General features: G+C 42.6%; 1 protein-coding gene across 2 annotated transcripts in view; it reads right to left on the minus strand.

Moving 5' to 3' along the window:
• Positions 1–16,156, minus strand: part of FAM107B (family with sequence similarity 107 member B) — a 60,990-nt gene that overhangs the window by 17,779 nt on the left and 27,055 nt on the right. Inside the window, exon 1 of one of the 2 annotated variants that reach the window (XM_075715407.1) lies at positions 4,056–4,076. The exons of the other annotated variant lie outside the window; for it this stretch is intronic. The gene's annotated coding sequence lies outside the window, so the exon portion shown is untranslated. Of the gene's footprint in view, positions 1–4,055; positions 4,077–16,156 lie in introns of those variants that run through there. 2 annotated transcript variants of the gene reach the window in all.

Here is a 16,156-nt window from a genome sequence, read left to right on the forward strand (position 1 = left end):
AACCAAAAGCATGATGCCCTAATGGATTTAAAAGGAACGAGTGGGTGTAAGAACGTAGGTCAGCCAGAACAAGCCTCCTGGAGATGTAAGCTACAGGAGGCAGGGCATAGACCATATGGGTTTAGGACAGCCAAGCCTGATAGACATGAAGCTATTAAGCTGCAACAGTCATCAACAGGAGCCCTGCAAAGAATGCGACATACCAGTTTGATGGGAGAAAGGGGAGTTCTGAAAAACAAGAACTTGTAGAAAACAAAAATTGAAAAAAGCATATTGACCACCAGGTCACATCTGTCAAAGCTGGTGACTTTTTACATGCTCTTTATGAGCAGCTACGATCAGCAGCTTCTACTGCAACCTCATAAATGGGGAAGCTCTGACACCAGGGCAGGGCTGAGCATCAGTCAGGGTGCTGCACGTTAAAGGGTAACACAGCCTGCCCCACTTCTCATGTTTTCTTCTAAAGAAACATGCCTCCATCTGAACAGTATACTGAAGTGCTGCTCACGCAACTGAGTTGCTTTGGCCTTTTAGCCTCCCTGGAATGAAGAACCCAGAATGTCAACACCGAAAACAAAAGCAGTCACACAAGCTTAGCATGTACACAGGGAAGATTTTAGCTAATACTCTGGCAGAACAAATTAAGTCGTGTATGGTAACACGGACTGTTTCTAGGATGTTCTCTACGTCATCTTCTTTTTTGGTTTTCTTAGAAAGGCTTGAAGAGGTTCAGGAAGGGAGAAACAGACCACCACTCCCTAATCCCTCCAGAAAGGAACTGCTCTACAAATTCCAAGTACTTAAAGAAGAAAAATAAGAAACTAGAGGGATGACCCCAGTCTCTCCACAAAGGGATTGTTTGTTGAGCTTGTGAGCTGGTGGCAGGAAAGGAATTTCCTGCAATTGTTACCTTTCTGCTTGACAGACCACCTGGAGGAAAGTCTCAGACTGTCCTTCCTCAGCAGCACTCATGAAGGGGGCCAGCCATGCCACTGGAGTTAGTAGGACCGCTCAGCTCTACTCCTCGCATCCTTCTCCAGGGCTTTTGAGAGGACAGCTCAAAAAGTCACATGCTAGTTCACAATGGTCTCACGAAGGAAAATAAAATGTGCATATTCTTGTTTCTTCATGCTCAAAAAATAAAGAAAAACCTTAAAGAAGCCAAAAACCAAAGGGCTGCAAAACAAGACTCATGTAGAGCCAAGAAAGGGGCTTAAAGTCTTTGTCGTTAGATGCCTGCAGCTGAGGAACAAAAGTATTAGGTCACAGCTTGGCTCTTGCTAGTCAAGGTTCAAGAAAGCAGCATACAGAGCTTCCAGAGAAGAGAATGCCATTTGTCATTTGCATATAGACAACCAGACAGCCACGTCTCTGAAAGAGGGTGCTGTCAGCCTGAAGAGAAAAGGCTTTGAAAGAAGCCTTCTCACAAGCCTTGGAGCCCTCTCATTAACACCATTTCATAGGTGACTCAGCTTACTTTACAACAGGCAGGCTGAAAAGCTGTTCCCTAGCTCCAGTTTTAACAACAGCAGCTTAATTAATACAATGGATACCTATTGATCTGCAATCGTAACCGCCAACTGCCAGCTGCACCGCTTCACGCCCGAAACCAGCCCTGTTCCTTGCTCCTCTGCAAAACAGACAGCTCGGGGGGCTCTTAGCACCTGCTGGGCCTGCAACCAGAGGGAAACTTTCAGGCCAACAAACTTTATACGCTGGCAATAAACTGCATGTTAAGAACTCCTTAAAAATGTCACCATGTGGTGTCCCCAGCAGGACGTCATCTTACTGTCTCAGACGTTTGTAGCAGGAAGGAAGAAATGGCAAGAGGTGTTTCAGCGGTCCTCTTCCTGCTCTCCATCAATAGCTAAATGGGCTATTTTAAAAAAACAAACACCGAAAAACTGTAATTCCAACGAGCCTGTATGACCCCCATTTTTTTTTTAAAAGCACACCACTGTTTTGTAATCGAAGACACTCCAACAAACCGTCATGAGTGAACACTCGGCACTCCAGTGAACACATTGCGCCATGTCACGTCCCAGCGAGCGCTGCCCTCTGTGTTTCCTATCACTAAATTAATTACTAGTTTTCTCCATGACTGCATAACCTACAAAGACGTTATGGACTATTAGAAGGAGAGGAACTGTCTTTGTGAGCAAGGGTGAAAGGGGAATTGGTGTTTGTGTATTTCATGCGTTCTTGATTTCTCAGGTTATACCTCACTACAGGAAAGGTGGTCTGCAAAACCACGAATTTTTTTTTTATTTCTAAAAAATAAAAGGAGGTGGAAGCCCCTTTCCTTCACTGTAAATTCGTGACCTGCTACTGGTCCCATAAATCTGAATAAAACAAACCAACCTTCCACAACACTTTCAAACATTTTAGCCCAAGTTGCTCAAGTTCCTACATCCATCGCAGCTTGTCCATCGTGTTACAACACAATCACTTTCTCAACCTGCTTGCTTAACAAGCAGTGGAGAACTCCAGATTGCCAAAGCAGAAAATTAACATCTGCTTCTGCTTTTTTTTTTTTAATTAGATAATCATGTTTTGCCACGATTCACTGAGGAATTATGTTTTAAAACTGCAAAAAAATTACTGAGCAAGGGGAATTCATCAAAATATAAAGTGGGACCTGTCCATTATAATGGGCTTGGTCACAACACAGCCTCGCTCACTCAGCAGGAAAGCTGCCCCGTAATTACAGTGAGGAACAGAGTCGCGACAGAAGAGAGAGGCTCTATTCTCAGCTCTACCAAAAATTGGATTTGTGATGCTGAGCAAGTCACTGAGGCCTAAATTAATCTGGAACAGGCTGTGGTTGTCAGCACAAGACAACATGTCGGATACCAAATGCTGATAGAGCAAAACACGCTTTTTTGGATGAGCGGATCAGTAAGAAACATCATAAATTATGACAATGCTATGCTTTGTTCTATTATAGGCAGCATTTTGTCGAAAGTTTTGGAGCCATTTCATGTTAAGCCCTCTTTTTTATGATGGAACAAATGCTTGTTTTAGAATGAAGAGGCAAAATCCAAATAGGTAATTTGCTGAATGAAGTTTAGAAAATGAAATTGATGATGTTTAAAATAAGCTAACAAGTTATGGATTAACAGATACACAGAAGAAAATTTAGAAAAGATGTCAGAGTTAATAACACACAGGCTGTGAACTTCTTGGTGCTGCAAAAGAAACACCAGGGATTTACAATTCTTATGCCTGAAGGACCGATGCCATTTTCATCCCAAGCCTATTTTTATGAATTTCTTCCTTCCCAAGTTATTAGCAAAGTCCCTAGTGTTTTGGTTTTTGTTATTTGTCTATGGATTTATCATCTCAACAACAATAAAAGACACATTAAACACATGCTTTTGTAAGCTGCACTAGTAAATATGTTCTCAGAAACGACTCCAAGACGAAGATCCACATTGAAAAGCCGGAATGAGAGCTGGGAGCCTGCGGGCTTTCCTATCCCACTGGTGAATACAGCACGTTCTTCTCAAGCATGTTAGTAATAAGAGAGAGACCCATTTATCAAAATCTGTCCTCTTTAAAACAGCGTGTACTCCTCAACAGTCTCAGTGCTCAGCAGGGTGTAAATACGGCATCTTCAGCCACTACATCAATGTGAGTTTACCGTATACATTAGCATTTAAGATTACAGCAAATGTTTGCCACAGTTAAGTCCTGTTTCATTAAGAGAATGTTAATAGTCATCCTTTAATGCGAATGTTAACAAGTCAGCCTTAGCTTTTTTCATACCATTGAGATATAAGATGTTATAAACACAGGATCCTTACCCACCATGCTGGACCCAGCAGCCTCCTGCACAGAGGATGTTGTCCCACCTGCTTTAACATTGATCCCAATAAAGCGATCGGAAAAGCTGCACAGAAACACAACAAAGGCAGCATTTTTACTGCCAGGCAGCCACAGGATCCATTTCCAGTTTAGAAATGCATTTGGTTATGAAAGCGAACAGGCTATCAGAAGTCATCCAGGAGCCTTCCGCTGCACAGATTTGTCATTAATACTTCTTGTTCTCTCACCTGCACCTGTCCAGCACTGCTGAGATCAGCAACATCACAGGTACCAATGGCCCCAAACTACAACTGGTAAATGAACATGGCGAACACGGTTTGAACACGTTGTGAGCTCAACCAGATATGCGTCTTGAGGATCTTTCCAGCAGACGACAGCTTGCTCCAGCCAGTCCCAAATCAGCCGTATTTGAGAAAGTCTATGGCAGTGATCAGCTTGTGCTGCACTTGCATGAGCAAACAGGGCCTTCAAGGAAGCAAAACCCCCAGAAGAGCCAGACACTGTCAGCTGGGATTGCGTAACTTCTGCCAGCGCGTCGTACCAGTGAAAATCAGCACAGGGGTCTATCTCTGTCAGTACGAAGCAGAGTTATTCCAGACTGGTACAGCTGTACCAGCATAAACACTAGTGCAGAGAATCATACTACTTCAACCCTACAGACAAAGCAGTACAATTTGTAGGAGAAGGTTAGAATCCCAGTAACAATTAAGATCAGACCAGAAAGTGCAAGTGGAGAAGTGAAATCTCTCTATGAGGGACATTATCAGAAAAGAAACCCCAGCTCCTTCATCTTTCATGATATACACAGGCAATGAGGAAGGAGTTAAAAAAGGCTGAAATGACAAGATTTCAGTCATTATTATTCGAGTTCATTATAGAACTCATGTTATACATATATTTTGCAAATAGCAAGTAGAACCAAAATTAGAGCAACTTCACTGTCCACACACATGAGAGAGAGTCATTATGCTCCACAAGCTTACAGTCTGGACAGACACTGCTATTCTAAATCTTCCTGGAAGCCAATGGATTTCGGGGCTTACAAAATAGGAGATCTTCTGGAAATTTTACCTTTGACTGCCCTCGGTCAATGCTGCGTCCCTCCAGAGAGACATGGCCCTCAGGTCATCCTTCACAGAGGTTAACATCCTGCTCACGTTTTAGTTAACTCTCTGGTTTAGATTTTCCAGCGAAAAAAGGTGTTGGTTGCTACCTCCATCCCCAAACCTCACCTTGCCAGCACTAACTAACCTGTTCGCTGCAAAGTCAGGCTGCTTGAGATGCAGTATTATGTGTCTTTGAACAGGGTGACAGTCACCTCCATGAGAGTTCACCAAGACGACATCATCTTGCACATAAACTAAGCTAACAACTCCACGGTTTCAGCTTGAACACCCTCTTTCAAGAGCCATTTCCCTCTCACAAACACACCTAATTAAATATACACCTCCAGGCCTGGTGGAACAAACAATAAGTCTTTGTGGCTGTACAGGAGTGCAGATTTTGATTCAGGAAGTATATGTCTGCAAATTAATTTTCATCCACATCCTACTGTGCTCAGTGTTTTCCTATGGCTTCTATTCAACATAAACATTTACTACCATTGAAAACCCCTGCTTCCAGGAAAACAATGTTTAGTTAAATTCACACAGTGATTAAAAAAATAACAATAAGACTACTAAAAGTTTGAAGTCAATGGATGAACTTTGGAAGACAGCGGTAGTGGATTTACTGAATTGCGTGCCAGCAAATGTGCCTGTCCACCATCGGAAGTACCAGCCTCACTAGTAAGCAGATTAACAGATCTTTTAGTTGTTCCCGGTAGAGACAAAACAGAAAAGTTTGTAGAGGCTACAGCACAGGCTGTTATCGGGGGAAAAGAGATTTATGCACAATTTCAGAGTTTCATCTCCCCCAGGGGGTATTTCCATTGCTAGACAGTGCTGACATCCGTTTTAGAGAAAACCTCTGAAGGTGTCTTTCAAATATCCCTTCCCAAAAAACTCCCATGGGACAGCTGGATTATTTCAACAAGTGACTTGAGAGGCAGGAGGAGACAGTATGTTAAATGAGTAAGGCAGACACATGGAAGGCCAAGGCAACAAGAATTTCATTCAAATTCTCACGTCTCGTTCTCCCCTTCTTCACATCCGATCAATCAAGGTAGTTTAGCTGTAGACACCTTCTACTAATCTTACCCAAGACCTCCGCTAAAAACTGAAGACATCAACCACTTGTCTCTGCCTCGCTTAAGACTTTTTATATATCCCACTCTAACCCTTGTTTATACCATTATGATTATTATCTAATTATAAACAATGGCTTGATTAAAACATACATATTTATGGAAGCATTCATGTCACCTACCTTTAGGCCTTTAACTGCTGTAGCTAAAATAGGAAAGCAAGCTTCTTATTGCATTAGCATGGTTATCCAGAGGGCAAATCACAGGAGCTATGCTGAACACTTAATGTCAAATATCATCGCTCTGAAGCAGCTCCAGAGACACTTGCCTTCTTCCGCTGGGGTTATGTGAAGTTCAGGGGGCCTAAACCCCTAACCTGCTTTTTAATAGCAGTGGGAAAGGTCCCTTCAAAGATCAAAATAGTTAGAAATTCCATCCCAAATTTCATAAACTACAGTAATACTGAACAAATCAAACCTGCCACTGCTTTCTACAATATCACCAGTATACCAGTTACTTCCAGCTTCACATACTGTATAATGTACAACCATGGAAAATACTCAGTTTAATAATTTCCTGTATTATTCACCACATTGTGTGCAATACCTTGTGGATTAATTATCTAGATAACAAAATGACTGCAAGTGCCGTTAATGTTGTCGGTCCGAAGTAGTCATCTAAAGAACCAGAGCAATGTGCTCCTGCGATCTACAGTGTGAGGGAAGCTGAACAAGAACCTGTCCTACCTGCTACATACGGGTGAAAAAAACCCCCTTCCTCCCCATGCAGGAAGGTGACTAAACCACTATGCAACTGTGGGAAGTCCCAATGGTTGGGAAAAAAAAAAAGGCTTTCATGCCTGGAAGCCAAACTGTTCAAAAGAATGGAGAGAAGGGTCACCAAGTCTAACACACCCGAGTCTTCTTCATCTGAAATCTAATGAGGAGCCAGAACTCCTTATTAATCACTACATTAACTTACTATGTAATAAATACTATACGGTGAAAATTATTTTTCAGTCCTGTATGTAGAATCCCAAAGAGTAGTGCAACACCATCAATGGCTGTGATCAATGGGAGCCCAGTGGATCCCCAGTACTGACTGCTCAGAGGGTGCAGACACCCCTCCTTCTTCCCAAGCACCCAAACCTGGCCAGAAATGCTCAGGTCCTGGCATGGAAGCAGCTAGCTAAATGCTGGGAACAACCCATGGGTGGAACAAAAACAGTCACTAAGTGGGACAATCTACTTCATCTAACAGTGACATAAAAAGGCACGTACCCAGGTCCTTTGGGCTGGTCTAAGCCAATCTAGACTTTTTCTGTACAGGAAAAAAAAGAGAACAGCACCTCCGGGAAATGACCTGTTAGAGCAGGTCCAGAGGAAGGCCATGAAAATGGTCAGAGGCTGGAACACCTCTCCTATAAAGAAAGGCTGAGAGAGTTGGGGTTGTTCAGCCTGGAGAAGAGAAGGCTGTGGGGAGACCTTACTGTGGCCTTTCAGTACTTAAAGGGGGCTTACGAGAAAAATGGGGACAAACTTTTTAGCAGGGCCTGTAGTAACAGCACAAGGGGCAATGGTTTTAAACTGAGAGGGTAGGTTTAGATTGGACATAAGGAAGACATTTTTTACGATGAGGGTGTTGAAACACTGGGAAAAGTTGCCTAGAGAAGTTGTGGATACCCCATCACTGGAAGTGTTCAAGGTCAGGCTGGATGGGGCTTTGAGCAACCTGATCTAGTGAAGGACGTCCCTGCCCACTGGGGGGGGTTGGACTAGATGATCTTCAAAGGTCCCTTCCAACCCAAACCCCTCTGTGATCTATGACTGATCACAGTTATATTAGGATGGGATAAACAAATTTTTGAGTGTGCTTGTACTGATTGACAAAAGCAGTCCAACAATGAGAGATACCTCCCCCAAGGTGACAGAGCCCTCCCGGACCCAGGACACCCACATGAGTGAAGGAAGCCCTTGAGCAAAATGACCGCTCTCCCCAACCACAGGTGCGGCCATGTACCACCACCACCAGCCGCAGCTTGCACAGCTGGAAAGGTCTCATTTCTGTGCGTCCTGGTTAAGCAAGAGGCACAGATTTCTGTTTGAAGGCAATATAAATTGCACCACTGGAAACAGCAATGGAAATATTTCTGTTATTTCCAGGCCACTGAGCACAAGTAGCACTTCCTAGTTTACTACTCTGGTTTCCAATTTGAGAAATGCCTTTAATGGAAGTGCTTTCTTGAACACATACCAAATGCCACTGAACATAAATGTGCCTAAACTGTGTCTCCAAGAGAGATCAGTTTTTAAATTAACTCTGAGCATGTTCTAACCTGAAAAGGGAGGGGGGGGGAAGGGAAGGGGGAGGAGGAAAAAAAAAAAAAAAAGGTAGAAGGTCTCTTCTTGTGGCATTTTTCTTTCTGCGAACACAGGAGGAAATGTGTGTTGGTACAAGCAGAAAGGAAGACAGATTTACATCTCCCAGTTTCAAAACAAAGTGCTATAAGCAAAAATCTTAGATTATTGATGCAGAGAGAGAGGAAGTTGCAAAGCTGCTTAACATTTCAAGAAGCTGTGAGGCTTTTCACTCACTGCTGTAGCTGGGGAAAATAAAAATATTCTTTGAGTAGGATTTAGTAACTCAATAACAAAAATCAAATAGATTAAATGCTGCATCTGTTGTTATAATTAAATTAACAAAGTACTGGTAGAATCATGCATGTTTTCCCCTTGTGTACCATACCCTGGGCGAAGATGTGATGTAGCTGTACATATTTCCTGTGTAATAAATTAAAACACAAGCCAAATTCACCCTTCCTGCAATGCTATTAAAAATCAAGGAAAATTACTCCAGGGATAAATCTGGCCCAGAGATGTTTTCAACAAAGATGAGTTTCTGAATAAATTCTACGAAAATAGGTCTGCGAGGAAATACTTGAAACATTTTCACTGGTGTTCCCAGAGCATTTCTTTAAAAATATATTGGAACAGATAGTTCCCAGTATTAAATAGGTGGAAAATTTGAAGGCACTGTGTTAGAATACTCTGTTTCCAGGTGATCAACCTGATATTCTTACAGTCTGGATTCAGGGGGGAAGGGTGGTGGTGTTGCTGTTCCATTTTTTGTTTTCAGGGTTTTTTTGGGGGTGGGGAGGGACTGTGGGTTTTTGTGGGTTTTTTTTTTTTTTAAAATACCTAAGTATCTGCAGTCTTAAATAAAGGCCACCTTATATGCAGCTCAACTTGGGTACCAAGAACTGTGGAGCTCAGAAATTACAGGTGTACTTGGAGAATCAAACCCATGCATTCAAGAGAGAACAAATTTTTACATCGAGATTACACAATCAGATGAAACACTACTATAAATAGCATCAGGTTAGACTCTCAGCTGGCATGAGCTGGAGCCAGTCTACTAAAATCAATTAATCTTCCTCAGCTTATCTGACTCACACAGGGACTGCGTACAATTATTAATATTCCAGTTCTCCATGGAGTCGCACATGCAGAAGTGCTGGCAAGGCCAATGGCCTCGGTTAACCTTCATACGCAGTAGCATGAGGCTGGAGACCTGCAGGAATGCACCCATAACACTTCTTCTGCAAGACTGCATCAACTAAAATGATGAAAACAGCCATAAAACACACACAAGTTGCTGAAAGCAATTTATCTCCAGCAATTTGCACATCTAACAACCACTGTAATCACATTTTTGCAGAATCATAGAAAACTGGGATGGAAGGAACTTCAAGAGGGCATTCACCCCTTCCCTGCCCCAGGGCGAGCTGTAGCACACCTACGCACTCCTGACACCTCCTGCTTCCTTGGAGGGTTTTGAGCCAAAATGTTTCATTCTTGATCTCAGTCCAAAACAAGATGCGATTTAAAGCCGGTTGTTCATCTCATTTTAAGCTCCAGGTGTTGGCCTTTAATGCTAATAAATACACAGAACATCAAACTGGCTGGCTAGCTCCTATGTGAATACAGAGCTGAGCCCTTGCTAACACGGGGACAGCAGAAGACATAAACAGGTAGGATTAATGATTTTTTTAGAGCTCGAGTCAAACACAGCAGAAATAAAAAATCTGTTCAACAGACCTCCATTGCAGGAGATATTTTTAGCACATCTGGAGGAGACCACAAAGGTCATGAGAAAATCTGCAATGCTGTCATCGAGGCCGTCCTCCCCATGACAGGCACTGAGAGGCAGCGGGTCTACCCTCCTGCTGCCATACAGAAGAGGCCACTCCGTTCCCAGGGAGTGCTACTCTCTCCAGCATTGCTCTCACCAAGCCTGTTTTCCATCCCCCAGCTTTTACAAGCTTGTGACAAAGTCCCCTTGCAATGGCACAGGAGCACGTACTTCTCCTTCCCCTCTGTTTTCCCACCAGAAAGTCACAGGCTCAGAAGAGAGGAGTGTCCCACAGAGCAGATGGCTCCCAGCTCCCCTGCCTCCAAAACCTCCCGGGGCACAAATCCAGAGATGGAGTCTGTGGAGGGAGGAAAGGGGAGGCTGCCAGGGAAAGCCATTAAGTGTGCCATTTTGCAAAAACAGTACTTGGATGGGTCTCACCAGCACAGAAGGATTCAGGACTAACAGTGCTACTTACGGTGCTTCTGCAGTAGGGTAAAGGGAGCAGGGTCAGGACATCAGATCCTAGTCTTAGAAAAATTTTAAATTATTAAAGCAAGGCATCAATTCTTGTAACAAGGCGCTGCAGCTTATTTAAAGAAAATACGCACTAATAAGAACATTTTTTTCCTTCCACATCTTCCAGGCATGGCAATCACTAGGATCTGTTTGGAAATGTTTCCATTGCTTCTGCCACAGTCCTGAAAACAATCTTGTGCTTGTCAAGAGATGCAGCCCAGTCTCCTCATTGTGATTCTAAACCAGAATACGTATTTCTTCTATTTTTTCCCCATATATTTCTTTGCATGCAATTATTCAGACAAATCATACTCCTCAATCTCCTGGGACTCAGTTTATTCCAATAATTGAGAGGGCTTTTTTCTTCTCTGATGTTCTGTTTTTCAGGGCAAGGTTATTTTTTGTGTATATGATCCTTTTTCAATTATGCAAAACCCAAGGCAAAAGTGTAATAAAAAATGCAACAACTCTATTGCTTATTTTTGTGGTCTGACATTTTCATTTCATGTCATAATGAGTCTAATCTATCTATCCTGCATTACACACATATCACATTCCTAACCAGTAGCAATTAGAAATAGATATCCCATTTCTTTCTTCCAGAATTGTATGAAAATTAATGTCAATTGTCACAAAAAGAGTTCAGACTACAAAGAGTAACACACAAAACACTAAGCATTTTAATTTGACACCATTCTTCATGCAGTTCTCGAATCAAAAGCAACAATGTTAAATTCTATTATTAATCCTCCTGCTTGGATCATCACTCTGAATACAGGCTTTAATGAGATGGAGACCTGCAAAGTGTGGTCTTAGAAGCCATAAAACATAAAATTAAAACTAAAATTGAACAATTTGGTCCTCAGGATTAAAAATCCTCAGTAAATCACATCATCACCAAGAAAAGGCTAAAGTACTGAACAAGGGGTGTCCGTAGTGGCTCTGTCCCTTTCCGTACAAGTGACAGGCAGGATATCTGTCGAGTGACAAACGCATGAGCCTCCCCGTGACCTGTGCTAGAGATGATGTGCCGTCGTGGTCAGGGAGCCACGCTGGCAGCTTTCCATCCCAGGGCTCGAATTCTCACAGCTGCCCACTCACGGGACCTTCCTGCTCTCCTCCGACACACTTGCCTTTATTTTCCAAGAGGCAAGGAGCACAGTTGTCCCAGTTAAGCAGGAGGTGTCCTGCACCAGTTCCTGCCCTCCCGAAGACCCACCCGGTCTCACGTTGGCAGCTGCAATGAAAACAACTGCTCCCCTTCGGCAAGGAGCGGCCAGTTGCTGCAACAGCCAGCTCTGCCCCAGCTGATGGAAGTGGGAAATGGCGATGCTTCTTCGTATTGGTGACAGAAGTCTTGCCTTTAATTTCACTTGGAAGCCTGTCCCTGCCTGTCAGGTTTGTTCAGTTGCTGTGTCAGCCACTTGTTCCTTAAAAAGTTCAAACGGGGAAAAAAGGAGGTAGAAGCTGGAGTAACACTGAGCTCTTTTGTAACTACGGCTTCTGTATCTCTCTCTCTAGAAGCAGCTGTACCACAACTGAAGTATGCTGGCTTACCACCTCAGAAGTCAGAGGGCTGCCCCAGTTTCGATTTCCAGTGCTGCCCGCCACTCAGTCGCATGCTAACTGTGAAATATAGACTGCGATAGAGCGAAGATGGACATGGACTACCAAAATTTGGTGATTCAGGCTCAGCTCTCAACCATCTACGCAGATCACATCCGCTTCATAAAAACATCTGCCTGTTCTGCATCTGTGTTAATGGGGAGAAAAAAAAGCCGAGTCTTGCAGATGTGCAAACCTCAGACAACAATAAAACAGGTCACTGATCAGATAAACTCTCAGGGTGTATTCACTGTGAAAGATGCCATGAATTTTGTTTCCTTGCAAGATAACAAGACAGATGGGCAGTAATGCCTGTTGCAGAATTGTCTCACAAAAAGCAAGTGACACAACGAGGGATCCAAGACATCTGTATACAAACCCATTTAAGCTGAATCCCATACAGCGTATGCGGGAGTGTACAAACTGCACAACCGCTTGCTTGCACATTAGCTGAATCTTGGACAAAACGCCCGTGGCCAACCATCCTGGGGATTTCCAGGGCAGACTTAGGAAAGTCTAACAGCTCACCAGCTGCTACTGAAACCTGTGTTCAACATCAGGCTAAAAAAATACCAGGTGATCTCTTATTAGGTCTCGACTTGCCATTGAACAAAGTAACAAGATAGGCAGGATCCAAGGAGTCTGCTTTATTCCAGCCATCCCTTGAGGCCCAGTCCCTCCAAGAGGGACAGCAATTATAAAGCTTTCAGTAGTGAACCATTAACATCACAGCTGCTAAAAACCTAAAGTTTCATTTAGCACATGAAAGTTTTTCATACCCTTCTAAATCCTTTATACAGTCTGCATACCAGCAAGTGCAGATTACCATTTTTATTTTCAGGTAGCAAACTAAATATAACCCTGATAGTTAAGAGTGAAATAAAGAAACAATTGCTGATTTTGAATACTGATAGTTATTCCCCCCCTAATATTTGTATCTTCCAAATGCTGAGTAAATCAAAACCCAGAGAGAAATACACACTGTGGGCCAGATCTTTCAGCAGGTATAAGTCAGCATGGTCTGAACAACTCTTCATACATAATTATGCTGCTAAATACTTGATGAAAAGAACTGAGTGGATGTCAGCATATGCTTTGTGTAAAACAGACAAGAGGACCTTTGTCAGACAAGAATTAAATTATTACTCACTATAGGAACTGTATCACACGGTTTAAAACAAAACCACACTACAAACACATGTGCATGCCTGAAAACGGGTAAAAAGCACGAGAAATGTCAGCTGAGGTCTGTTCCTTACAAGGAAGGAGATTCAATGCAAGGGATACTATTATCCATTGCATGCAGAGAACCGGGTTTATAAAAACTGGCAGGCTTACTGCTCCAAAGCAGCTGCTTGAACATTTAGCTTGACAGACTATTCCTCACATTTTCTTTGGTGTGTCTTTTAGCTGTACTGCTCAAGTGCTCTGCTGACACAGCAGTGCCAAACAGCAACATGTTTCATACAGGACTGGAGTGCCTTTAGGCTGAACGAGTGCCTGGTAAGAACTGCACGTGGTTTATATGGCACACTGAAGCGGAGACCACAGCACCGTACCGATGCCAGAGGCGCCTGGAAGCTGTCGCGGAATTTTTGAGGACGCAGCTCCAGTATGTTTGCGTCAGCAAGGTGGTTGTACATGAGCCATTTTCAGCGCTGGCTATTTTGTCATACAGAAAGGCAAAGAAGGAAGCAGTCAGTAAGACACAGAAACCTGTGCATTCAGGAGAGCAGCAAATGACTCATATACCATAGAGAGGCACCCAAGACTAGTCCATGCTAGTCGGAGCTGGGTATTATGGATAATAACTCCAACAGCCTACATTATATAGATACCAGGTTTGCAGCCTACACATCTGGCAGTTTTCTTGCTAGATACTGAAAATCAGCATATATCTAATCACTCACCAGCAATAATTCCCTTTCCTGCTTCAATCTTCTGTTACACAGTTTCATCTAGTCCAAGAGACTTAAAATATATAAATTAACAATATCTGATTTTTTTCTGGAACAGTGGAACAAAATAACTGATAAATTGAAACTTTAAAAAAAAAAAAAAAAGGAATGCAAAAAATTGAAGTTCACCAACTGAAAATATTTCCCAAAGCAGTAATTCAGCGTAGTGTGTGATTTTACACACACAGAGACACAGGTTTTCATGTATGAAAGTAATGCTACCAAGAACAAAAGGTGTGCTCAGCTTTCCTTTGAAAAGCCCATCATGCAAGTAGGTAGCTAATAAATAAAGAGACAACTGTAGTCTGATACAATGTGGCAATTTCAATCTAACACAAAATCTTGCTGGCACTGAGGCTGAAGCCACACATTTTAAAGGAAAGCTACCAGACCTTTTCTGGTGTGAATATTTAGTGTTTTGAGAGAGAGAGAAAATTTTGTGTTTACAAGTTACTCCGTCAGAAGCACACACTGCTCTCTTAAACGCTTTGTTTTAAATTAGGGTTAACCACCTTGTAAGATTGCTCACAAAATCTCCAACCCCTCAAGCAAAGCAAGAACACCGCAATCAGTAAAGCTGTGGACAAACGGGATTACCAGTCTGGCCTGCAAGTGAGAACAGACTGTTAAAAAAGGCAGAATCTCATTTCCATGTGGAAAAATTTAAAATTATTACTAAACATAACATCTCAGATTTTTTCCCCCCAATTTCATTTACAATAATACACACACGCTCATCTCTGCTTGTTCCATTAGGTAACAACAGACAGCAGAGCCAAAGTCACATTCTTGTTCAAAATCACTTGGGATTTGAGTGCTCCCTGCCAGATTGCCCTGGAGGGGAGCAGCCGCGCTGAGAGCACGGGGAAGCAGGCAGGCATGTGTGGGGGGAGCAGAATAGGAAATACCTGCACGTGGCTGCCAGACCCATCTTCTTCATAGGGCTTGTCAAAATATCTGCAAGGTAGCCAAAATTCCCATACAAATCCAAATTGGGGAGGGGGGAGGGAAAGACTCCAGTATTGGGATGTTCCAATTTGAAAGTGTCATTAAGAATTATCATTATGAGCTAACTGCATTGGGGAGGGGGATAAAAAAAATCAAGCAAAGAGGATCCGTTTGATATGGCACCTAGATGGCAAGGGAGAGAAGCATTTATTCTACCACACTGAAATATTTTATATTCACAGTCATTGCCGCAGTGTTGAATAAAGTGAAGGAAAGTGTTGCTGCTTCTTCCTTGTATCATTCTCTGCTATGGCACCCTCTGCCATCCAAATTCCCACTCCCTCTCACACCTTTATAAAATGTCAGTGCAGTGACTTTCTAGGAATTTGGGCCAAGTTCAAGAATACCCATCTGCTCCCATTGGAAAGGAATGAGATCAGACTGTAAATGCATGGCAGACTCCTAGCAAGGAGACATGCGAGCACAATTTGGACACGTATGAAAGTCAGCACCAGCTTTCTTCATTTAAATTAAAAACTTTAGACTCGCCTCTGTCTCTCTGTAATGAAGCATTCATATATTCAGTTCATCATCCATTTAGGTTAAGTGCATGTAGAGGCAAGCACTCTCAAGACACTTCATTAATCTACATTTATCTTAAAGATGTTTAGAATCGTAGACGTGCATGCACAAGATGAGTTTTTCAAGACTTAAAAGCAATTAGGTCTTGAGAAAAGTGGCTTTGGTAGCACATGTTCTCACAGTTATTTGAATTAATTAAAATCAAATATATGTTTAAATCAGCACAACACTTCTCATTAGACATCGGCTTTAAGAGCTTTTTTGAATTGCTTTGCACTGCGCGCTTAGAAGCGTGCACTTACGCAGGTAGTCAGCTTGCAGGATGGTGCCCCTTGACAAAGCTACACACCCCCCCTCAGGTTCAAAAATGGAATTTATAATACTTTGTCATTATAGTTAG

Source organism: Pelecanus crispus, chromosome 1 (assembly GCF_030463565.1).
Source record: "Pelecanus crispus isolate bPelCri1 chromosome 1, bPelCri1.pri, whole genome shotgun sequence".
In the NCBI taxonomy this organism is placed as follows: Eukaryota; Metazoa; Chordata; class Aves; order Pelecaniformes; family Pelecanidae; genus Pelecanus; species Pelecanus crispus.